This window comes from Pocillopora verrucosa, chromosome 9, assembly GCF_036669915.1.
Source record: "Pocillopora verrucosa isolate sample1 chromosome 9, ASM3666991v2, whole genome shotgun sequence".
In the NCBI taxonomy this organism is placed as follows: domain Eukaryota; kingdom Metazoa; phylum Cnidaria; class Anthozoa; order Scleractinia; family Pocilloporidae; genus Pocillopora; species Pocillopora verrucosa.
In genome coordinates this window covers 18311836-18336910 of record NC_089320.1, presented here as the reverse complement: position 1 = coordinate 18336910, position 25075 = coordinate 18311836, and the positions used below count along the sequence as shown (strand labels likewise).

General features: G+C 37.8%; 2 long non-coding RNA genes across 2 annotated transcripts; both read left to right on the top strand.

Moving 5' to 3' along the window:
• Positions 1–2020: 2020 nt before the first annotated feature.
• On the top strand, positions 2021–2936 carry LOC131793108 (uncharacterized). The gene is made up of 3 exons (XR_010718641.1): positions 2021–2144; positions 2301–2381; positions 2739–2936. It is a non-coding gene; the product is annotated as an uncharacterized lncRNA (long non-coding RNA).
• Positions 2937–13408: 10472 nt separating this feature from the next.
• On the top strand, positions 13409–14471 carry LOC136283539 (uncharacterized). The gene is made up of 3 exons (XR_010718821.1): positions 13409–13568; positions 13843–13908; positions 14208–14471. It is a non-coding gene; the product is annotated as an uncharacterized lncRNA (long non-coding RNA).
• Positions 14472–25075: the final 10604 nt, after the last annotated feature.

The following is a 25075-nucleotide window of genomic DNA, read 5'->3' as shown; positions in this document are numbered from 1 at the left end:
ATTTTTAAAAAGGACGAAATAGAGCGATACCGTTCTGCCGGCCATACTAGTACGTTCCAGAGGTTGTCGAGACATTAAGGTAAAAGGGAATGATTTTAATGCTGCCTGAGAAAAAAAATCAACGTTCTTCAGTATGTTCAGATGGGCTGCATTATATATAGATAAAAAAAGGGCTCTTAAACATCCGATTACATGTCATGTCAATTGTTCATGCCGGCATAATTTTAAGCATAATATTGACTAAAATTCCTTAGCATAAACGCGTTGAACTGCATTTCTAGTACTTTTATAATGAAGTTTTCAAGGTCGTTTTCAGCATATGCACAAATGAGAGCTAATTGTAAATTTGTGTCGATAACTTGGTTTAAAATTACTGTCAATAAAATCTGGTCAAAATTGTCAAAATTTGGGTTTTTTCGGTCTCTAGTTAGAGAAATCATTTAAGTGTAATTTATAGAAAGAAAGAATACAAATTGTTCCATAGAATGCGAGAGAGCACTGAAAGAGTGTTTTACGGTAGCTGGTACCGAATAGTGAAAAGTGTAATAATACTCGTCCCCAGCAGAGTGTTCATGTTCTTCGCGGACTCTCGTCCGGGATCTCGATTTGCATGTTTCGTTTACATCGTGTATTGCACCGCACAAATGAGAAGAATCTGACACATTTCCAAAAACATTGAGAAAAAAGAGTCTTCGTGAAACGGTGAAAAAGGGAAGTTGCTTTATGGTGAATCTAAGATATAGCAAAGGGTCAAAGAAATCGAATGCAGAAGATTTTGACGAAATGAAAATTTTGCCTTTCCCAATGTATGTTTTGGACTTCGTTCAACCCACTCGTTTTTCCTGGTGAGGTCACGAGATGACCTTCCCTGGAATTGCGATGGACCTATTTGGCACGAGACTTGCCAAGGGAGTTCAATGTTGCCTTTCATTGGTTGGCAATGTGACCGTAATAACACGCGCTTGAATACGGTACAAAACCGGGAATTTTTCTGGAGGCTAAAAACTCGAGGTTTGTTTTTACGCAAGTTACTTCTACTTAAATGAATTAATGGGGTGTGTAGATTTGTTGGATTTTCGTGAAAATTGGCCAGATTGTTCTTCAGATATTAACGCACAATTTTCTCTCGGCACTCTTAATCCCCACGCTATCATTTCATTCAACACCGACGCAGCACCACAATTTCTTTAAAAGATTGACACCTTTCATTCGTAAATATACGTAGCCTGAGAATTTGGTCGAATGAAATGTTTTGCTTGAGGTGGCACAGGTGACCCAAGCTCACGTCTCGAGAAAAAGCCAACGTCACGCGTTGTGTGACTCGGTGTGAACTTACGAGAGGAACTGTTGAAAATTTCAACACCTTATAAGGATTAGTATAGGGAACGAAATATGGTCAAGTTGCAACGATAAATTTCTGCTGTTTTAAACTTACTTTACCATCGCTGTTATTCCTGTTACTTCGTCTTTTAACAGGAATGGAAGCGATGGTAAACTTTGAACAAGCTTAAAACGGCAGAAATCGCCAGAAACTACAACGAACACTCGGGATGTAAGTTTTATTGATTTTACGTGTAAATTGTTCATATTTCGAAATATTTATCGTTGTAAATCGACCATACTTCGCTTCCCATACTATTCCTTATAAACTTTACACCGAGTCACACAACGCGTGACGCTTTCATGAATTAATCGTTGGCTTTTTCTTGAGACGTGAGCTTGGGCTGCCTGTGGAATTGAAGGAAACCTCTTATCACCGGTAAGTTTCACCTGTCACCTAAGTTTCACCATCACGGGAGGCAAAAAGGAAAGGGGGGTTGGAAGGCTCTTAAACGCCCTTAGATTGAGTTATTACGTGGTAAATTATGTAAAATCACGAGCATAACTTTGGGCGTAATGATATGTTTTCAGGGAAGAGGCTCAAAATTAAAATGCTCGAATTTTCCAGTATAATGTTTCTGATCCCAATTGTAGCCGTTATATATACAAGAATTTCTGTGGAAAAGTATCAGTTCATAGGTGGAGGTAGTGTTTGCAAGATGGGAACCGTAGCAACCTGGATTTTGATACTGCTTCTTTCTTCGATGTTGGTCGAAGGGATGATACTCAACATGGTGGAAAAAGCAGGGAAAATTCAAAGAAAAGTATGTTCCAAATGTTTCTTTGACTTCTTCCAAAACGTGCCAAAATTATCCATTAATCGGGAACTGACTACTTACTTACTTGTTACTTTGAGTTAAAGTTCGGTGGTGTAAACCAGTTACTTCTGTTAAAAGCCTTTTTAATGAAACTATTTACAGGCAAAGAGGCTGAAGATAAAGCACCAAGAACGTGAAAATTCAGAAATCTTGACGCTGAACAACCGCAGACGGTTGAAAGAGGTAAGTAAACAAAACCGTCTCTGATTCAGTCTCTCTTCTTGGTACTAAACGAACAGGCGTTGCACGCAACGAGCAGCATATGCTTGTGTTTCGAATCAACGCCAAAACTTTTCTAATTTCCAGCAATAAGTCAATCTTGTTTTCGCTTTAGCAGCACAATCTTTTGTCGTTCTACTCGTCCAGGCTTTAATTTTGATGGATTAAAGACCACCACCGCAAAAATGTACTATGCTAAGTCCAGCTAAACTATTGGGTATGAGTAAAAGGGCACAGGTATCCTTTTTGTTTGATTTTTTTTGTCACGTCAGCCTTTTCCGGCCGAAACAAATCTTTGTTCGGTATGCTTTGCTTTTTCAGATACAGATGGAGCTGAAATTCCGGAGAGACTTCTGCTCACAGGCCCGTGAGCTAGAATGTCAGATGGATTAAGCGAAACCACCAATCCATGAAACTCAAGATAAGACAGCTTACTATAATTAAATGTTCGCTTTTAGTAATAAATGATTCAGACAAAATGTATAGACTATGTACTGTAAAACATACCGCTTGAATTCAATAAAGGCTGCGTTCCAATATGGACAATATACATTGGTTTTTGCTATGTGTTAAAATGATATCGGCGGACCGACGATTTTTCCCATCATCTGAGTAAAGAAGCATTACAGGGATGATGTGAGGGGAAATACAAACTTGTGAGACATTCAGGTTACTGAATACTTTACTTAAACAAGAGCTACGTATACTGCTAGTTAGAAATAGGCGAGTGAAAAACGAAAAAAATCTATACAAGTAATGAGTCCATGAATCCTAGAACAATCGAGATTTTTCGAGACAACTTTGAAATTTAACTGATTTACTGAATGCATCTGTTTTGACTGGTATTTTTTACAATTACAGTGCGCCAAAATAATTGTGATGTCAAAATAGCATGACAAAACATTTCAAGTCGGCACAAAATTCCACGCATAAAAAACTTAAGGATGAAAACCCAAAAAAAAACTAGGGAAGAAAACGTGAATCAGAATGGTAAAAAGATTGCATCACATCCGAAGACATTTCGGGCACAGCGTAAGTTGCAATATTCGGAGGGACTTGGATTGTAGATTACTAGAACAAATCAGATGATTTAATAATTAATCTACTCATTCCCAAGGGTCTATCAATTTGAAGTACTTTTCAGCCCGGCCTCCAATGAAGAGACCACATGGAATACACAACTCCATTAATAAGCAGCATATGTTAAAAAAAAGAAGGACATAATCTGCTTCAGGTCTAAGCTTAATTCATTTTTTTACTTTCGATGAGTTACAAACAATGGGGTTCTTCCTAAATATTTTACCATCCATTCTCATAAGAACTGGAAGAAATTTCAGATGTGTTTTATGTTTGAAAAGTAAGAATAATTGAGTTATTATCTCATATTTTTCCGAAGAAATTTCAAGGTCCACATGCACATTATGATGATGAAGTTACTGGTTGAGGGTTAAAGATAGTTTGTAGGAATCTGGACAATTCATAACTAAAGATTATTCAAGATGATTAAAATTTTTTCGAGATGATTTTACAATTGTTGGACTATGACTTCCCACTAAGATAGGTCAACGAAAGCCAGACGATGTAAACATGACTAACGTGAAGCAAGTGCAATGTTGAATCGTTATCTGATATTGTTGTGCCATGATAGGCCAATATGGGTAAGTGATAGGCCGATATTCGCTAGTAACGGACAGATGTAGCCAAACAGTGTCTAAAGGTAATTTCAAACCCCCCCCCTCCCATATGACTTCAACTGGACTGTAGTACACTGGTTTCTCATCAAGAAGGTGATAAAAGATGCATGTTTATTTCACATCAAAGGAACAACATCTCTTTTAATTTGTTATCCTCTGAGAGTCCCTGTTATGAACGTTGTCTTACACCGGCCTTTGCGTCGTGCCGTCGACGTCAATGACCTGAAATTCTTCAATATCGAATTTTTTGAACAACGTTTGTCGTTTATCACCCGAGCTATTATTTCTCGAGTCAGTTGGGTCATGTCGAAAGAAAATCTGTCGCTTGTAAACTCAAAGCTGCAACCTCGTGGCTACATAAAAAAGTATTTTAACTGAGGAATATTATACGGTGTCCAAGCCGGCAAAGTCACAAAACAAGAACAAAGCTAGTCAAGTAGGCAGTACTTCATGACTTCGCTGAGGCAACGTGGAACAATAACGGCGGAGTATGCTTTCTGTTTATTCTCGAAATACATAGTACTTTATGCGTAAGAAGCCGTTAGAAACTGTATTCTCAAGCAAATTACAAGAATTTCACAAAAAAATATATGTGTATATATATACATATTTAGCTGGAACTCTTGTCTACTTGACCACAGTTGAATCGTACAACCATTTTTTCACCCTAATTAAGAGGCGATCTCTGTAAGAGCGGTCCAGGGCATTTCGCATCGGAAAAAAGTTTTCCTTCAAACTTTACCCAATAAACTATCTTTGGTAACAAGTAAATAAAACCACATTAGTTTTTGGAAATACCTCAAAATAAAATTTTTAGAGCTCTCAAAAGTCAAAGCTGCAAAAGGCCCTTTTTTGACCTCTTGCGACATCGAAAATTTCAAATGTTGAATTGCCCGGTCCTCGTATCACACCGCATGCAACAAAAAATATTTTGTATTCTTAAAGTGTGTGATATATAAGGTGTATAAAATGCATTTCAATTTTGATATTCGTTTATTCAGAGGCTCGTCATAATTTATTTAAAAACACTCGTTGGACAGCTTTCTGAAATTGGTTAAAAGTACTCTTTCTTTCTCGATTGATATTGCTCAAGTCCAGACCAGACCATTAAATACTCCGCTTGATTTCTGCTAATAAGATGTTTGGCTGCAGAAAAATATAAAAACATCTTGCACTTATTGATTTTCTTCGCCGAGGTGACTTCGAACTTTTAGCGATATTGCAAGCGTGACAGCCGATTATGCAAATTAGTTCATTGAGCAAACTCCGACCGTTTTATGTGAGTAGCTCAATAAATCTTAGAAGTAGAAAATATAATAGAAAATATAGTAGGACAGAGCTTTAAACCACACCGATTGATACCTTAAACATTTTAAAAGGCTAAAATTTGACAAATTTTATTATCTCGTGACGAAAGACGTCAACAACAACGTATCGAATATCAATTTGATTAGCGCTCGCAAACCCCTTTTTTAAAAATTTGGCTTCTGTTATTTCATATTTGAGTTCTGATGGCTTACGCTATTCAAACCTGTATGAACATTTCAAAATTAAACTACAGGATTCTATTTAGTGTAACCGGCGATAACAGCACACACTGAAATACACCGTGACCACTGTCACATAATTAAATTGTACATGTGTAATTATCCTCATTTGGTTCTCCCTTCTTAATAAAGCAGCGATAACATCGCCTTTTGGATCCGAATTCTGGTCGGCAGGAATAAGAGAAATTTTGTCTGCACACCTGTCTTTATGAAAGTTTCTATTCAGAACTCTAGGGAGTTCTTGTGGAAAAGGACCACGCGATTTTTGAGGAAATAAATTATTACGTTACGTGTGACCTCATTAATAACACTAAATTCTTGAAGTGGTATTCGCCAAAAGAAGTCCTGTTTTCAGTCGCGTTCTTCAGAAACTTCGTTAGAAGACTCACGAGGAGTTTCCGGTTTGTTTAACTTGCCTCAGAGTACTGACTCAATAAAGAGTCATCTCTGCTTAATCCATTTGTCAAAAGAGAGTTTCACAGAAGGAGAGCTTATCTTTGCAAGGGCTGGCCTGTTCGATGCAGAAGACTCAGTTATGGCAAAATGTGGGTCTGCGCAAAGCATAGGCACACTTATGGGAAGTTCTGGCGCCAAAGTTCAGCGTGCCAGTATCCGACACACCCTGGTAGCGATTCCAAAGGGCTAAAGAGCCGGTATTCTGTCAATTTGCAAAAGTCAAAGGCCATTTCTAAGATGTACGGTGTTATATAGAGGTTTACACGATACTGCAGCTGAGGGAGCGGATGGTTTCAAGGATTTTCTCCAAGTTATAGACGAATTGGAAAGCGTGGGAGCAGAAAAGGACTAGTGTAAAGAAGTTCGGAAGAGGCTTCAGGAGAGCAAGTTGTATTTGAAGACTACATACCGTAATCACTGCGAAGAGGACGATAGCAAATGTGCCGATCACTGTAGGGTCTTTGCACTGAGCTATGCTGGTGACACTGAAGTTCAGAAAGTATGCAGTCACAGTCACAACGTGAAGTATGAGGATTGTGAGATGTTGAAGAGTGTTCTTGAAGAAGTAAAAGGCGCTATTTCTGAGTACACAATGCAATTGGGTAGGTTTCAAGCAGAAGACTATCTGTATGAAGCAAAAAATGCTGCCGCTAAGACCTTTGAATGGAGAGGATATATCCTGAGAGCAGAAACCAGGATCAGTACGAGCTGCAAATTTTCGATACTTTGGAGGGAGATGAAGCATTTATAATGGTTGACTGGACAATGAAGTTCATAGCGATGAAGTTCCGGGAAAAGCAAGCAGAATGGTTTCCCTAGAGGGAAATCAATTGGCATGTGAGTAGCGCTGTTGTAAGACAGGAGGAAAGCCTGGAAGTAACCTGATACGTAGACCTTCTTAACAGCTGTAAAAAAGGTTTTCAGTGCTGTCAGTCCTAGAAAATCTCTTTGTCACCATAAAGTTAAGAAATTCAGGAATAAAAAAGGCCCTTTATAAGATCGGATGAAGCAGGTTGCTATCACAACAGTAAGCTAGTATCAACTCTACGAGGGCTCAGACATCACGATTGCCACTTTCAGCAACTTACACAAGAGGGCCTGCGCGTTTGGAGAGCGTTTAATGTTGGGTCTGGAAAGTTTATTCGGTAAAATTAAAATTGCAATTTTTCCACAGAAAAAATGACGGATCTGGTGAAGGAGATTCCATTTTTCCCCACTACTGCTCGACGAACTGCATCAGCAGGAGAAAGCAATGATGGCAACGACGGTAGTTCCTATCAATGCCCTGAACCTGGTTGCGATGAAGATTTTAAGACGCAGGCCGACCTTGACTTCCATATGAACTAGCTAGTTCATCATGTAAGTCCTGTGCCTGCGAGCACGACTTAAAGTCTTTGTGACAAAGTGAAGAGGTAGTGGGTTCATTACTTTCAGTCATTGTCATTAGAGGGTGAAAGTTCGACTGAACTGGTTGCAGTGGCCACAGAACCCTTGACAAGTACATCAAAGCTTCCCATGGGATGGGCTCTTCATAAGAGAGGTGCAAGTGAACGGCTTTCGCAAAACGTCAGGCAGTACTTGAAACAGAAATTTAATATCGGATGAGACACTGGCAGAAACCAAACCCAGTGAAAGTAGCAAAGGATATGCGAACTGCTTGCACAATAGATGGAGAGAGAATGTTCGATAGAACAGAGTGGTTATCAACATACAGATTCAGGGTTTCTTCTCGAGAGTGTGCCTTAAACAGCAATCTAAAATACAACAAGAATCGGATGATGCCACCGACGCAGACGACCACTTGATAGAAGCATCCGCGTCTGATGTAGACGAAGGGTGTTTGAGAGAGGCGAGGAACACAGTAATGGATGAGATAGATTGTTTGATATCTATGATGTGTGCTCTTTGGCAAGAGAAGCAAGGTTGTCTAGTCTCAAAGTCAAGATGCTAAGAGACATATGCGAACATTTTGAGCTCGCATTCAAAATGCAAGATACAAATGCAGCACCTCTTGCAAAAATGGAGGAAATTATTTCAGAGTGCAGTTGTTATGCAATCTAGTTATGACGTCCACCCGTTATGCGAATGCGATATCTTTTTTTACAAGAACTCTTCAAACTTATGAACAGAGACTGTTATGCAGACAGATGTGACGACCAAATATCATTTTTTCCATTTCAGCGAGAAATCCGAGAAATCGCTGCTTTATTTAGACGTGAGAAGTATTCAGGACAATTACACGATGGAATTACGTGACAGAGTCACTGGTCACGGTGAATTTAGTGTGTGCTGTTATCGCCGGTTACACTAAATAGAATCCTGTAGTTTAATTTTGAAATGTTCATACAGGTTTGAATAGCGTAAGCCATCAGAACTCAAATATGAAATAACAGAAGCCAAATTTTTAAAAAAGGGGTTTGCGAGCGCTAATCAAATTATGATATTCGATACGTTGTTGTTGACGTCTTTCGTCACGAGATAATAAAATTTGTCAAATTTTGGCCTTTTAAAATGCTTAAAGTATTAATCGGTGTGGTTTAAAGCTCTGTCCTACTATATTTTCTACTTAAAATGGCTAAAATCTAAGATTTATTGAGCTACTCACATAAAACGGTCGGAGTTTGCTCAATGAACTAATTTGCATAATCGGCTGTCACGCTTGCAATATCGCTAAAAGTTCGAAGTCACCTCGGCGAAGAAAATCAATAAGTGCAAGATGTTTTTATATTTTTCTGCAGCCAAACATCTTATTAGCAGAAATCAAGCGGAGTATTTAATGGTCTGGTCTGGACTTGAGCAATATCAATCGAGAAAGAAAGAGTACTTTTAACCAATTTCAGAAAGCTGTCCAACGAGTGTTTTTAAATAAATTATGACGAGCCTCTGAATAAACGAATATCAAAATTGAAATGCATTTTATACACCTTATATATCACACACTTTAAGAATACAAAATATTTTTTGTTGCATGCGGTGTGATACGAGGACCGGGCTATTCAACATTTGAAATTTTCGATGTCGCAAGAGGTCAAAAAAGGGCCTTTTGCAGCTTTGACTTTTGAGAGCTCTAAAAATTTTATTTTGAGGTATTTCCAAAAACTAATGTGGTTTTATTTACTTGTTACCAAAGATAGTTTATTGGGTAAAGTTTGAGGGAAAACTTTTTTCCGATGCGAAATGCCCTGGACCGCTCTTACAGAGATCGCCTCTTAATATGATAACTTGTTCTATACAATACATCCAAACAAATGGACGCTTGAAGCGATTGAAAATATCGAGCGAAGGGGAAACAAAGACTTTGGGAAATTTTGACAGCAGCTATTGTACTCTCCTTTTGAAAACTTCCCCTAAATTCATTCTGTCAACACCTCTTTGATGAGAAAAGAAAAGGTATATATATATTTAATTTATATTTCAAATTAAGACGCTTTTAAAAACAGTTGTGTATATATTTATATTCATATATAAGAAGTACAAAAAGCCTCTGTTTTGGTATCGTATAGTTATCTGTCAGTCTCTCGGCTCCCCCACCCTCTCCGTAAATTCATGGTTCAATGCTTGGTCAAGGATTGGCGAAGCAATACGCGTCATGCTCTATGATGGCTGATGTAGTTGTCGAAGGTCCGGTTTCCTCTAATTTGCTCTTTACTCAAACTGAACAATTGCCGAAAGTACTAGTCAGCTTTAGATAAGCTAAGGAAGCAACCTTTACGAATGAATGAAGCGAAATGCATTTTGCTGAGAGGCTGCTTGAACTGCGATACACATATAGCCATCGGCTTGTGCTTTACTGTTAAAATTAGCTATCTTTGTATGGAAAAAATTCAATTATCATTTATATTGAGAAGGCATCCTACATTTTGTTCTCACTGAAATAAGTCATTAATAAAATGTTACACAAAAAAAAACCAAGCAAATATGCGATCTCGTAACTGGGTCCACTGGGACAGTTTTGTTTCTTATCCATAACTCAACCTAATGGTTTCTCTTCTGTCTGGGCCGGGTGATTAATTAATGTTCTTAAGAGGAGCTGAACGAAAATTCGTTAAAGAGCTCTTAAACAGCCGGATACATCTTGCATCAACTGCCCCCAAGTACCTATGAAAATTACTGTGAAAAATCATAAGTTTATAGGTGGAGGTGTTGTAAGCAAGAAGGAAACCGCAGCGACCGGGATTTTCATACTGCTCTTTCTTCGGTGTTGTTCATAGGAAACATGCAGAATAACATGCGCGCACCCCAATTCAATACCTCAATAGCGCAAGATAATACAGCTTAATAAAAAAAAAAATATTTACCTTTAATATTAAAATGATTCCGTCGAAATTTAGACAGTTTAATGTAAAAATATACTGCTTGAATTCAATAAAGGCTGTGTTTTTGTGGCGAATTTACATTGTCAGTACGATGTGTTAAAATGATGTCGGCGGTCGAGTGCATTTTCACTCATCTGAGTGAAAATTCGCTTCAGGGATGATGTGATAAAAAGATATCTATTTCTGTTCAGTCAAACACTGTAGACATTCAGGTGCCCTTTGGAGTTGTTATCTTAATCTGAGAAATAAAAGGTAAACAAACTCTTCTTAGAGGACTGATCGAACCAGCTGCTTGGGCTGTGTTGCACATATATTGGTGATGCTCTATCAGTAGAGTAATCTGTTTTTACAAACTCTTCAAGGAACAAAATTTAACTTTTATGCATAAACAGTAAAGAACACGTCATCACCACCAGGTGGGAGGCGGAGAATTGGGGGGGGGGGGGGGTGGACGGGGATGGGGGGCGGGGAATTCTTACGGTTACACAGACAAGTTCTACGTAAATATCACTTCCCGTAATTGGGTCCACTTGATCGGTTGTGTTTATAGGTTAAACCAATAGAGCTACAAAACGTGCTTATGCGAAATTCCATATACAAGATAAACCTATCGAACAATTTGAGCCCTCAGGATGTGAGAAGGTAAGAAGCTTCAAGTGATAAGTTTAAACCTCACGTAGTATATTACAAGCTTAAGAACATCTGAGAATCAAGATCAGCGTTTACGAGAATTCGTTACATGATTCAGTGAATGAAACTCACGCGGGTTCACTTGCAGTAGCCATATTTGTTTCCGGATAAAAAAAAAGGAAAACCTAACTGAAAATGTTCCCAGAAGAAACTGCATCCTATAAATTTGTTCACACGGAACAAAAAAATCATTGGTCCACGCACGAAATTATCACAAAATTTCATGTCACACGCCTAGTCAACCAGTCGAAAATTCTCCCCTTTGCATGAATAAAAAAATTCTGATAAGATATTGGTGTCCAGCGCACAAAAACCATCATTTATCACCAAAAATTAAACAAAATCCCGATAGTTGACGAGAACATGATATCAACTTGTGATATGCAAAACTAGCCAAAGAATAACAAACTGAACAAACAGGAATTATCAGCCTTATAGCTCGCGAAATTTCCTTCTTTAAGCAAACGTTAATCTTAAAAGTGCTCGAGGAAAAGCGGGAAAACAACTCTTTATATTGCTTGTCTAGTTACAGAAGGAGGTTCAGATCCGGAGAGACATCTGCTTACAGGCCCGTGAGGGGATGTGAAGTGGAACAACAGAACTGAATTCGTAGAAAAGAAGACAGCATAAGCAGCATAACTACGAATTTACGTTCGCTTTCATAAATAGTTAAATTGAATTGTAGAATGTTTGTTGTAAAAATCAACTGTTTGAATCCAAAAGAGTTTGTGTCCTCATGATAAAATCGGCGGATGAAATGATGGAAATATATTTCTCTGTTTCGTCAATTAATCTTTTTTTTTTCAAAGTCTGTAAATTAAAGCTGGGTGCTAAACCAAGTTATCGTTTGAAAGGCAATTTCCTTAATTCACAGAGTTCTTTTTATTAGCATCTAGCTTTACCCCAATTCTCGCTATGATTATGGATTCAATCATTCCAAGAGTTTTTGTGTTAGAACTACCAGCTGGTGACAACCTTGGGGAGTGTTTTGAATTCGTTTCCGAATAAATAATAAGTTTACAAATGTTAAATCAAGCACGTTTATTGTCGATTTCATGCCAAAAAAGGGTCAACCGATGTCGGCAGGATTCCGAATTTGACCAAAGAAGAAGCCCTGTGGGTTTCATAATCTGTAAAATGATAATTTGAATAGAAAATAGGGGGTATATTAGTTTGGCCTCTGGCGAAGTTTCTTGTTGTCCAGAAAATGGCCTGATAAACTGAGGAAACAATTGTTAAAAAAACCCTTCGAGGACAGGTTTGTGATTGTAAAGGGTTACGTAATCACATCATACGAAAATGTATAGGAGTTCTTCAGAAAGTTTTTCCTGAGGAAGATTTTGGTGAGTAGGAAAACAATTCACCGTTTCCTTTTAGAACATATTCCTTTGGGGGTCTAATCGAACCAGCTGCTTGGACTACAATGCACACACTGGGGGGTGGTACATCATTAGAAAAATCTACATCCAAAAACACATATCTTTTGTTGTCACTTAAAAAAAACTCGCTTTAATGAAGAAATGTAAAATGGTTTCCATGTTTACATAGCCTGATGTAAACACGCGGGAGGTTGGGAGAACACGAAAGAAAGAGGAACGAAAACCGTGTTTACATACGCTCATGTAAAATGGTTTTATGGCCGATCAGAGCGCGCGTACTATTTGAATTATTTTATAAAGCCTAACGTTACACGAACAAGTTCCATACAAACAAAATTTCTCACACTAGGGTACGCTTGCATGGGCTGCTGTGTCCACGAATTTCCATAGATAAACCTATTATAAAATTTGGCTCTCGTTACATAGGAATTACCTGAAGGAGTAGGAAGTTAATTCAAAGATGCTGGGGCGAGCCTCAATGACTTTTAGGAGAATAACTGAGAATCAAGATCTAAAAGTTAGAGAGAATTCGTTCTATGATTATGAATTCAAATTTAAGCGCGGTGACCGTATTTGAACTCAGAAAACAATTAAAATTAGATCACATAGCCTTGTTAATTATTATTTAGTCGGTAGATTCAAAGGGTCTCAAAGTGCTACCAATGTCGATGCAAGTTATTATAAAACAATTTCTTTCAAAAGGGAAATGCAATCATTTTCTGGCCACATAGGTATTTTAATAATATTAAAATACTAGTACAATTTAGTTATATTTATTACGTTGTGGTGTCATGAACGTAAAAGGAAACAGTTCTACTGCTGCCGGAAAAATTCATTAATTTTCTCCACTACGAGCTAAATAAAGATCTCCTAAACAGCCGGATACATCTTACTTTGACTGACGCACCTCTATATATCTTCATATGCGAGAAGGTTTGCGAAAAATTATCAGTTGGAGAGTGAAGCTGGTACAAGCAAGATGAAAACTGCAGCGATTTCGATGTTTGCACTTCTCCTTTCTTTAGTGTTGGTCGAAGGAATGCTACCGTTTACTCTTGTTACTTCACGGGTAAATTAGTCATCATAGAGATCCCGTCTGCTTAAATTTCTTCCAAAACCTACCGTAATTGTTTTATTATCGCCCCTTGATCACTTCATTATTTTTTAAGTTTTAATCCTCTCTCATTGAATGTTCTGTTTGCTTTTTTTTTCTTCCTCTTGAATGAGTTCAGTTTTCGATGTAAACCATACTATCATCGATTTCAGTTAAGAGTAAACTGACTTTTTTATTCAATTACTTCTCGTAATCGTCGTTTTGACCAAATTATTTTTTGGGAAACAAGCCGAAGAAAGCGAGGAAAAATGCAGAAGGAATATCGATGAGGAACGACCGCAGACTCTTGAAAGAGGTAAGTGCAGAAATCTGTAGCTAACAACAATTTTTTTTTCAAGCGTGATTTTCTCCATTTTGGGTACTGTGGTGCATTCGTACTTGTATACAACGAGCTACATTGAAAATGTTTTAGATGTCCTATGACTCCGTAGCCTTCAGAAGAGGCGTCATCTTTTTTCGTTTTACAGGCAAGCGTAGGCCAGTACGATTGGGGCGGGCGATTTTTCTGAAACACGCGCTCCTCCAATCGCTCGTGTCTCACGAAGAGAGCCCGCTAATTTTGTTTATTCTGCTATATTTCTATTGCTTGTTTAGACAAAACTGGAGCTTCAGTACCGAAGAGACATCTGCTTACAGGCCCGTGAGCTGGGATGCGAAGTGGAACAACAAAAATGAAACCACGTCAACTCAAGACAGCAAAGCTTCTCATAATTTAACAGTCGCCTGCTTTATTAAATCATTAAATTGAAGATAGATTGTTGTTGTAAAATAAACTTTTTAAATCCAAAAGAGATTGTGTCCTTATGATAAACATACATCGGTTACAATGTGTGAAAATAAAATCTGTGGATGATGTGATGGATAGACATTTCTTTGTTTCTTCAAACTTTGCGGACAATCAGTCTCTTTACAAGGTTTTAAACCAGACCTATTGGCTACCAAAAAGTAGTTGAACCCCAATCAATTAATAAAATACCGAATAAATAAATTAATCCTGAAAAATCGAGTGTTTACGGGACAACTTTGTTATTTCACTTATTATAGTTTACCATTTACCGCACCAGAGCTGAGTAACCAAACAGTTTTGATTGGTACTTTTTCCAACGAAAGCGCGCTAAAATAATTCCGATGTGAAATCAAAGGGCTCTGTGAGCAAACTCGTGAATTGACACATGATTTTTTAGATTATGTTTAATGTTATCTGGTTTAGGGAATTTTGTGGTTGATTGTCATATCTAGAGTACGAGCAGTAGTTCAGTGTTCGCTAATGTAGCAGAGAAACAAAGTAACGTTGGGATAAGAGGGCATTACAATTGAAATGATCATGCTATTACATTTGACAAGGTGGATGATGTCATGTGTTTTAAACGTCTATCATTTTTGTTTCTGGTTCAAAAGAAAAGGTTGGAAGTAAATGTGGGTGAAGAGTGAAATTTACTGTCTTTCGTTGTAAATATTAGAAAATCAAGGCAAGACTGTCTTAATGAAAACATTAACGATTCCCTCTTTATCAAATGAGACAAACGGGAACGAGTTTTGAGTGATATAACTAAGCCAAGCCTGCCACCGTCATTTTGGATCTCCGCCTGGGTAGATTTAGGTCACGTGCAAGCCAACGTATGATCAATAACAAGATAGAATTTCATTTCAGGCCTATTTATCAATTTTGTGGTGTGTAACTTTCGCATTTTAGTACGTTGTTTGTATGTTGAATCTTCAAATTGTCTTGAAACTTAAAAGAAAATTGTTCTTTAAAAATTCACTGAAAATCGGTAGCTAAAATTGTTTGTTTAGGTGTTATCTGATTTTCGTGTTAACTTGTTATTTCGTCAGTCGCCGGCATCTTTTGTTGCTTCTCACAGGAAAAACACACGCGACGAAACGTAATGATCAATTTTGTCCTCAATCTCACGCTATAACAGAAAAAGCTTTTGAACATCTGTAAACTCCGAGCGCTTCGCAGTAAGTGATATTTTCAATGAATCTTCGGATTGTTTTCAAGTTCAAGGACTGTAAATTACAATTTTATGAAAAACGAAGGTTGTTCTGTTATTTCAGTCTGAATCCTTGCATGCCTGCCAGCCGCTTGTTGAAACTAAAACGAAAAAAAAAACTCTTTTAAGATTATCATTGGCTTCTTTTTCACCCCACCACTATTCTTAGCAACAAAGGTCGCCATTTCGTCTGTTTATTGCTCGCCAAAAACTATAAAATGCACTCAAAAGCCTAAAATCTAAAAAAAGTTTACAGGAATCGACCAATCGAGCGAGCGAGCGAGCGAGCGAATGCTATTCCCCACATCGTACCTATAACTCGCTCTTGCGCATGCGCGCAATTCACGAGTTAAAAAGGATAACAAAAACTTTTCATGCCATACATATGACAATATGATGATCGAAAAAAGAGAGGGAAGAAAAACGATAATCGAAATGGCAAGAGAAGGCTGGGCTAATTAACCCTATAACTCCTAAAAGTGATTAACATGTAACTTCTTCCAATACTGCTCATACATTATCTAGCAAACAGGTAATGAGAATGTTCAAACTTATCGCGCAGAAGTTTTTTTCTAAATTGTTTTAGATAAGTTACGAGGAAATATGTAGCTGTCAGACAGGAGAACTAAAAATGACATCTTGGTAGTAAAAGGGTTGAGGAACGAGAGATCCGAGGACATTTCGGGCATAACGTGATTTGCAGGGAACTAAATTATATATTGGAATAATAGAGATCGGTTTTATGATTAATTACTTCAGCTTCAAGGGTTTGTAAAGTCAAGGTACTATTTAATAACGATCCACCCAAGTGTAGGTGGCTAGTTGTGTAGGATGTTATCGTAACCCGGGAGAACCATTACAATTAAAACTGCATCAGTTACACTTTCCGTTTCGATTTGAAAAAACTTTCCCGGAGCAACTTTTACTTAGTAAGGCAGCGGATGACAATTTAAGTCAAGTCTCTCCCATACAAGTCTCCCGTGGTTCAGAAAATTACGTGATTAGCAAGAAAACAGTGGTTAGAAAAACTCTTCCTCTACCTCAGCACACACATAAGAAAATTTAGAGGAGCTCTAAGGAAGTATTTCCTCAGAAGTTTTTATACGAGAGAGAGAAAGAAATTCCCCGTTTGCTTTTGAAAACATATTCCTTGAGGGCCTGATCGCACCAGCTGCTTGAACTGCGATGCACATGGGAGGGTGCTCTATCATTTGAATAATCTACATCCAAAAATGTTTGGAGGAAAAGAACTTAATTTTCGTATATACTCAGTTGGCGTCATACACTTTGTTCTCACCAAAAATAACTCACTTTAAAGCCTAACGTTACATAGGAAAGTTTCATGCAAACATCGCTATTCATAGTTTAGTCCTAAATGTTTCGAGGAAAAGAACTTAATTTTCATATATACTCAGACGGCGTCATACACTTTGTTCTCACCAAAAATAACTCACTTTAAAGCCTAACGTTTCATAGGAAAGTTTCATGCAAACATCACTACTCATAGCTGAGTCCACTTGGGCTGTTGTGTCCACGAATTTCCATAGATAAACCGGTTATATATGACTTTCATATATTCACGTTCGTTTATTCGCCACTGCACGGGTTTACTTGAAACCAACATGGTGACCAGCTCCCAGTTGGCTTGTTAGCTCAGTTGGTAGAGCAAAGCACTCAAGAAGCTAGAATTGCTCTCGGTTACGCCTCGAGCAACTCTTACGCATCTTTCGTGCTCTCCACTGGAAACTTCCCGCGTGCTTCATATCTCGATGAACGCACGCTGACGTATGAACCAATTGTTAAATAAATAGAGATTACTTGATGGAAAATGCGCGCGTACGATTTTTATTCACGAGTTGTGTAGTATCAGAAAACGAACCAGTGAGCGCAGCGAACGAGTGAGTTTTCTGATACGTATCAACGAGTGAATGAAAATCGTACAAAGCATTTTCCATGCTGTAATGTGTTTATTTCATAGGTGCTGAGATTTTTTCGTGTTGTCTTTGGTAGACAAATAGCACAAATGGGGCGATGAAAAGCGTAAAAAGTAGTTTAAAAATTTCTCAACAACAAGTTAATAAAAGTGCATAAAGTTCATAACACTTAAGCTTACCTGTGTTCATCAGATATCAATCAAGTTCAATGTCTATTAATATTATAATAAAGGAAGTCATGCTAACAAACTACTTAGTGTCACGTAAAGAGTGCGTACGGAGTACGCAATCTTACTCGCACTCTTACTCGCACTTTAGTGCGTACGGAGATAATAAATTCGCTAATGAATTCATTCAACTCAGCCGCTGGAATATCTTCAATTTTCCTGTCTTCGTCCTTCGTTTTCAAAAATCTTTCAAGCAATCTTATATCTCTTTCAATTTTTTGAGCGGTATTTTTGTCGAACCTTCCCTCGGCCATTTTTCAAAGCGCGCGGGTTTTGTGCAACGGCTCTCGCATGACGTTCTCTTCAGTACGTTCATTCATCATTAGTGAAATTTCGTCGTTCGCGTTGCTGATTGCACGAACGATAATTTTTCACGGTGAAATTTTGTCGTTCGTACTCCTGATTGGCTACATTTAGAATCAGTGCGAATTTTATTCACTACGATTTTTGTGGGTAAATCTCAGTACCTATGAAATAAAACAATTTCTTTTAAAAAGGAAATGCATTCATTTCTTGGCCACATAGGTATTTTTATAATATTAAAATACTAGTACTATTTAGCAATATTTATTAAGTTGTGGTGTCATGAACGTAAAAGGAAACGGTTCTACTGCTGCCGGAAAAAAATTATTAATTTTCTCCCCTATGAGCTAAATAAAGATATCTCCTAAACAGCCGAATACATCTTACTTTGACTGACGCACCTCTATATATCTTCATATGCGAGAAGTTTTGCCAAAAATTATCAGTTGGTGAGTGAAGCTGGTACAAGCAAGATGAAAACTGCAACGACCTCGATGTTGGTATTACTCCTTTCTTTAGTGTTGGTCGAAGGAATGTTTCGAACAAACATTCACAAGGTAAATTAGTTATCACAGAAATCCCGTGTGCTTAATTTCGTCCAAAACCTGCCATAATTGTTTTTATGATCGCCCCTTGATCACTACATTATTTTATAAATTTAAATCCTATCTCATTAAATGTTCTGTTTGCTTCTTTTTTCTTCCTCATGAAAGAGTTCAGTTTTCGATGTAAACCATACTATCATCGATTTCAGTTAGGTATGAACTGAAGTTATTATTCAATTACCTCTCGTAAACGGCGTTTCAACTTAACTATTTTTAGGGGAAAATGCAGAAGAGAGAGCATTCAACAGAGTACTCAAAGATGAACGCCCGCAGACGCTTGAAAGAGGTTAGTGCAGAAATCTCCCTGTAGCTGACAACTTTTTTGAGTTGGTTTTGTTTTTTTTAAGCGGCTCCTGTGTCATTTTAAGTACTGTGCTGCATTCGTACTTGTATGCAACGAGCTGCATGTAAATTTCTTAGGTCTACTTAGCCTTCAAGAAGAGGCGTCATCTTTTTTCTTCTTACAGGCGAGTGAAGGCCAGTACGACTGAGGCGGGCGATTTTTCCTGAAACACGCACCCTTCCTGTTTCTCCTGTTTCACAGAGAGAGCCCGCTAATTCTAATTATTCTGTCATGTTTGTATTTCTTGTTTAGACAAAACTGGAGCTTAAGTACCGAAGAGACATCTACTTACAGGCCCGTGAGCTGGGATGCAAAGAGGAATAACAGAATAATTCAACGGTCACCTGCTTTATTAAATCATTAAATTGAAATATAGATTGTTACTGTGAAAAATAAACTTTTTAAATCCAAAAGAGATTGTGTCCTTATGATTAACATACATTGGTTACAATGTGCAAAAATAAAATCTGTGGATGATGTAATGGATAAACATTTCTTTGTTTCTTCAAACTTTTCGGACATTCAGTGTCTTTGCAAGATTTTTAACCAGAGCTATTGGTTACCAAAAATTAGATGAAGCAATCAATAAATGAATTACCGAATAAATAAATGAATCTTGGAACAATCCAGTATTTACAAGACAACTTTGTTATTTCACTTATTATAGTTTACCATTTGTCGCACCTTAGCTGAGTAACCGAACATTTTGATTGGTACTTTTTCTAATTAAAGCGCGCTAAAATAATTCCGATGTGAAAAAGGATGACAACAAATTTTCCATGCTATGCATATGACAATATAATGATCGAAAAAAGAGGGAAGAAAACGATAATCGAAATGGAGAGAGAAGGCTGGGCTAATTAACCCTATAACTGTGACTCTGAGTTTCACGCTTACGCGAATCTGTCTGATGATCGCGTAAGCGTGAAACTCAGAGTCACAGAAAAGTTTTATCATGTCTTATTGATTTGTCCAACTTTCAGATATACCACGCTCTGCGAACGCATTGAGCGCTTTACCGCAAGGATAGACTAAAATCAAGATTTATTTATCTATCGGAAATATGTATACATATATTTAATTTTTTTCAGGCCTTATTTTCACTACTGCTCAAGTAGTGTTCATGACTGCGAATATCGCTTTCATATTCACAATGAAGAGTCTAATTCTGACGGGACAGAAGACTGCATAACGGAAGAGACACAAGAAAAACTGATAAGGATCGTGACCAAAGCCAGCTATGGGAGAGGAACAGCTTAACCAACCTGAAAGTGAAACTGGATCGGGGTTATTACAAGCTATCGTTCTTCTTTCCATAGCCACGCCAGCGGACGAGGTACTGAACGCGACCGTGGGAGTCTGTACGCTTATCGAGCACTTTCGAGACTTCGTAAAACTTGCTCATGTTCTTAGCTATTCTCTCAGTAAGGGATAATCTAAAGTGATTATGACTTGCGTTTACGAGGCCTTTATACGCAATACCCACTGATAAAATTTATGACCTTTTGAACTGCAGAACAATACCCTCAATTAGTGAATGGCCCGTCCCTGTTTATTTTTGAACGGCGTCGCGTGAGCGGATAAAAAAAAGAGCAAATCTACGAGAAACGTGAGCGCGCGCAAGGAAGGGAGTCGTTTCGAAAAAAAAAAGGGAACAAAAAACGACGGTTTAAACAAGCAAGTCCAAACAAGTCACCATTTTTTTTTTCACTCACCTAATGCAGTGATGAACATTTTTTGTTTAAGAACTTGTGGCCAACCGGAGAATAAAGTCACTGAAACGGAAAAAGGTGCGAAAATCGCACCTATTGTTTTGCCTTCAACAGCGAGGTTTATTTGCTTCAATAGACCAAAAAACAAAAACGAACCTGACAATAGTCTAAGAAAACCAAAACCAACCCGCCTTTCTACACACTCTCAACATCGATATTTTTTTAATATAACCAGAATTTGTGGCATTGAAGTCGATAGTGAGTTCCTCATTGACAACGCAATAATGTCGGTTGGTATTTTGTTCGCTTTTTCTTTTGGCTTGCTGTATGGAGCCTTCCAAACAAAAGTCCCAACAAAAAAATGTGCCAAAGTGTGCTGCCGGCCAACTACGCAACACCCGTCATTGACCAAGCGAAAATGAAACTCTATAAATTTGAACCGCTAATCGTCATAAACTGCTCACCCCTGACGCTACTGTTTATATTCCTATCTCATCTTCCATACTGCATCAGCCAATCTGCCGCTCAAGTCCTTTTACCTTGCCTTTCTGTCTGCGTTTGCTTTTTCTACGCACTTCAAGCGGAAAAAGTGAAATTAGTCAAACGTAAAAAGGTGCGAAAATAACACCTTTTTGTTTTCTTGGCTTGCATACTCTTTTATACTCATCGCGCTAATGGTTGAACATTGACAACGCGAGAAGAAATTTTCAGCAGAATACAATTTAGACTTCTGCGATCAGTCCTTAAGGCCTGCCTGCGTAAACGGGCCTTAAGGAAAACAAATATTGAGCGAACACAGCTTAACTGCGTCCTGTCCTGGCTTATAAGCTCTAGACCGCATTTTCAATCACTCCAAATTACTCGCGGCCCCTTGCCGTGAAAACATGAACTGAAAACAAACTATTAGGGAACATACAAAGGCTGAATTCCAATTTATTTTATACTGACGGCTTATCTTGCCTCTGAAGAAGTCAGAGGAAGTTACTTCAAGACAAAATACATTAACGGTCCGCCCGTTTCAAACACTGTATGACAATCGTTACCCTGGACAATTACTGACTAACCCCCTGTTAGTCTGTTCAAATTTTCCCAAGTAGACTACCGCTGGGGAAAAATGTCATCGCCGACAATTTGCCGAATGAATCCGAATCAAGCAGAGTAAAAGCTCGTGATACTAAATAGAAAAGTCCCTAAGGATGGATAACAAAAGGCCAATTGTATTAAAAAATCCCAACCATAACAATAGGCAAAGTTTGATATGAGCACCCCATGCGAGAGCCATGTCATAGCCCAGAGAAGCAGATGGGCTATCAGCAATATCAGTACTTGAAAGGCCGCGCTTGGACTAGTTGGCAGGCATAGGCATAGTGTTCATACTTTCACATAGTGCTAATTTTCACTATTTTTAATAAAACAGAAGTTGATACTTCAAATTTAAATTCACTTATGTAAAGAAATGCAAAATTGTCTTTATTTTTATGGTGGAGATCTCAAAATTTGAATCAAATACCTAAAAATGAAGCCGGAGTCTTGGAACAACCAGTTGTGGTGGGTGGTGGGAGAGCATAACATGGTAATATAGTATTATCAACAGTGTTGAGAACGTAAATTGGCCACCGTAAAGAGTCGTAAAGCTGACGTTTCGCTCCGACGAAGGGCTAACGCTCGTAACGTCATCAGCTTTAGAACTCTTTACGGTGGACAATTTACGTTATCAACTCAGTTGATAATATTAAATTACCCTGTTTAAGAGACAGCTTAGTTATCTCACCTACTTTATTGTTTACTGTTCATTGCAGCTTGGCTGAGCAATTGAACATACCAATTTTGACTTTTACTTTTTAAAAATAGAGCGCACCAACATCAAGTTGAACATAAAAGAGGATGCAAAAACATTTTCAAATCAGAACAAAATGCCACACAAATAACAACCGTAAGTAACGAAAATCGAGGGGGAAGAAAATGAGTTTCGAAATTAAAAGAAGACTGGAGGAAGAGCCGACTCACAGACATTTCGGACACAGCGTGAGATGCAGTACTGGAAGGAGCTGGAGTGTAAATAGGAACAAAAAAAGATGAATAACCTCCTTTTTATCAAGGGTCTGTAAATTTAACGCCCTAAACCAAGATATCGTTCGAAAGGCAATTTCCTTTATACACAGAGTTCTTTTTATTAGCATCTAGCTTTACCCCAATTCTCGCTATGATGATGCATGTATTCAATCATTTTAGGAGTTTTTGTGTTGGAACTACCAGCTGGTGACAACCTTGGGGAGTGTTTTGAATTCGTTTCCGAGTAAACAAAAAGTTTAGAAATGGTAAATTAAGCACGTTTATTGTCGATTTCATACCAAAAAAGCGTCAACCGATGTCGGGAGGATTCCGAATTTAACCAAAGAATAATAATTTGAATAGGAGGGAGGGATATTAAGCTTGGACTTTGGCGAGGTCTCTTGTTGTCCAGAAAATGATCTGACAAACTGAAGCAACAGTTGCTAGTAAAACTCTTCGAGGACAGGATTTTGAGACTTTTCATTCTTTAGGGCTCCGCGATCAAATCATATGAAAATGTGGAGTTCTTGAGAAAGTTTTTCCCCAGGACGATTTTGGTGGGTAGGAAATATGTTCACCGTTTCTATTTAAAAGCATATTCCTTTGGGGGTCCAATCGAACTAGCAGCTTGGACTACAATGCACACACTGGGGGGTGGTTGATTATTAGAAAAATATACATTCAAAAACAATTCGAGAAAAAAAAATTAATTTTCGTATATTTTGTTGTCACGAAAAAAACTCGCTTTAAAGCCTAACGTTACATAGACAAGTTCCCCACAAACAAAATTTCTCACGCTTGCACGGGCTGTTGTGTCCACGAATTTCCATATATAAACCTATTGTAAATTTTATAAACCTATTATAAATTCAATAGGTATATATGTACCTGAAAGGCCGCGCTTGAGCTGTCGGGCAGGCATAGGCCTCATGTTCATGCTTTTACATTGTGCTAATTTTCACTATTTCAAATAAAACAGAAATTGATACTCCAAATTAAATAAATGCAAAATTGTCTTTATTTTTATGGTGGAAATCTCAAAATCTGAATCAATTACCTAACAATGCTTAAAAATGAAGGAATCTTGGAACAATCAACTGTGGTGGGAGAGCATAACATGGTAATTTAGTATTGTCAACAGAGTTGACAACGTAAATTGGCCACCGTAAAGAGTCTTTAAAAAGCTGACGTTTCGCTCTGACGAAAGGACTATAATACTCTTTACGGTGGTCAATTTACGTTATCAACTCAGTTGATAGTACTAAATTACCCTGTTTAAGAGACAACTCTGTTATTTCGCCTTTTTTATTGTTTACTGTTCATTGCACCTTGGCTAAGCTATTTAACATACCAATTTTGATTCTTACTTTTTAAAAATAAAGTGTGCCAACAATAAGTTGAGCATGAGTCGAAACAAAAGAGGATGCAAAAACATTTTCAAATCAGAACAAAACGCTACCCAAATAACAATCATAATTAACGAAAATGAGCGGAAAGAAAACGAGTTTCGAAATTAAAAGAAGACTGGAGGAAGAGCCGACCCAAAGACACTTCAGGCACAGCGTGAGATGCAGTACTGGAGGGAGCTGGAGTGTAAATAGGAACAGAAGAGATAAGTAATCTTCTTTTTTTCAAATTCTGTAAATTTAAGGTATTAAACCAAGTTATCAGGCGAAAGGCACTTTCCCTAAATAACAGAGTTCTCAGTTCTATCAGCATCTAGCTTTACCCCAATTCTCGCTATGATGATGGATTCAATCATTTGAGGAGGTTTTTGCGTTGGAACTACCAGCTGGTGACAGCCTTGAGGAGTGTTTTGAATTCGTTTCCGAATAAATAAAAAGTTTATGTTAAATTAAGCACGTTTATTGTCGATTTCATGCCAAAAAAAGGGTCAAACGATGTCGGCAGGATTCCGAATTTAATCAAAGAAAGAAGCACTAAGGGGTTTTACAATCTGTAAAATGATAATTTGAATAGGGGGGTATATTAGTTTGGCCAATGGCGAAGTTTCTTGTTGTCCAGAAAATGTCCTGATAAACTGAGGAAACAGAAATGCAGGAAAACTCTTCAAGGACAGGATTTTGATTGTAAAGGATTACGTAATCACATCATACGAAAATGTATAAGAACTTTTAAGTTTTTCCTCAGGAAGATTTCGGTGAGTAGGAAAACAATTCACCGTTTCCTTTTAAAAACATATTCCTTTGGGGGTCTAATCGAACCAGCAGCTTGGACTACAATGCACACACTAGGGGGGGTGGTACATCATTAGAAAAATCTACATCCAAA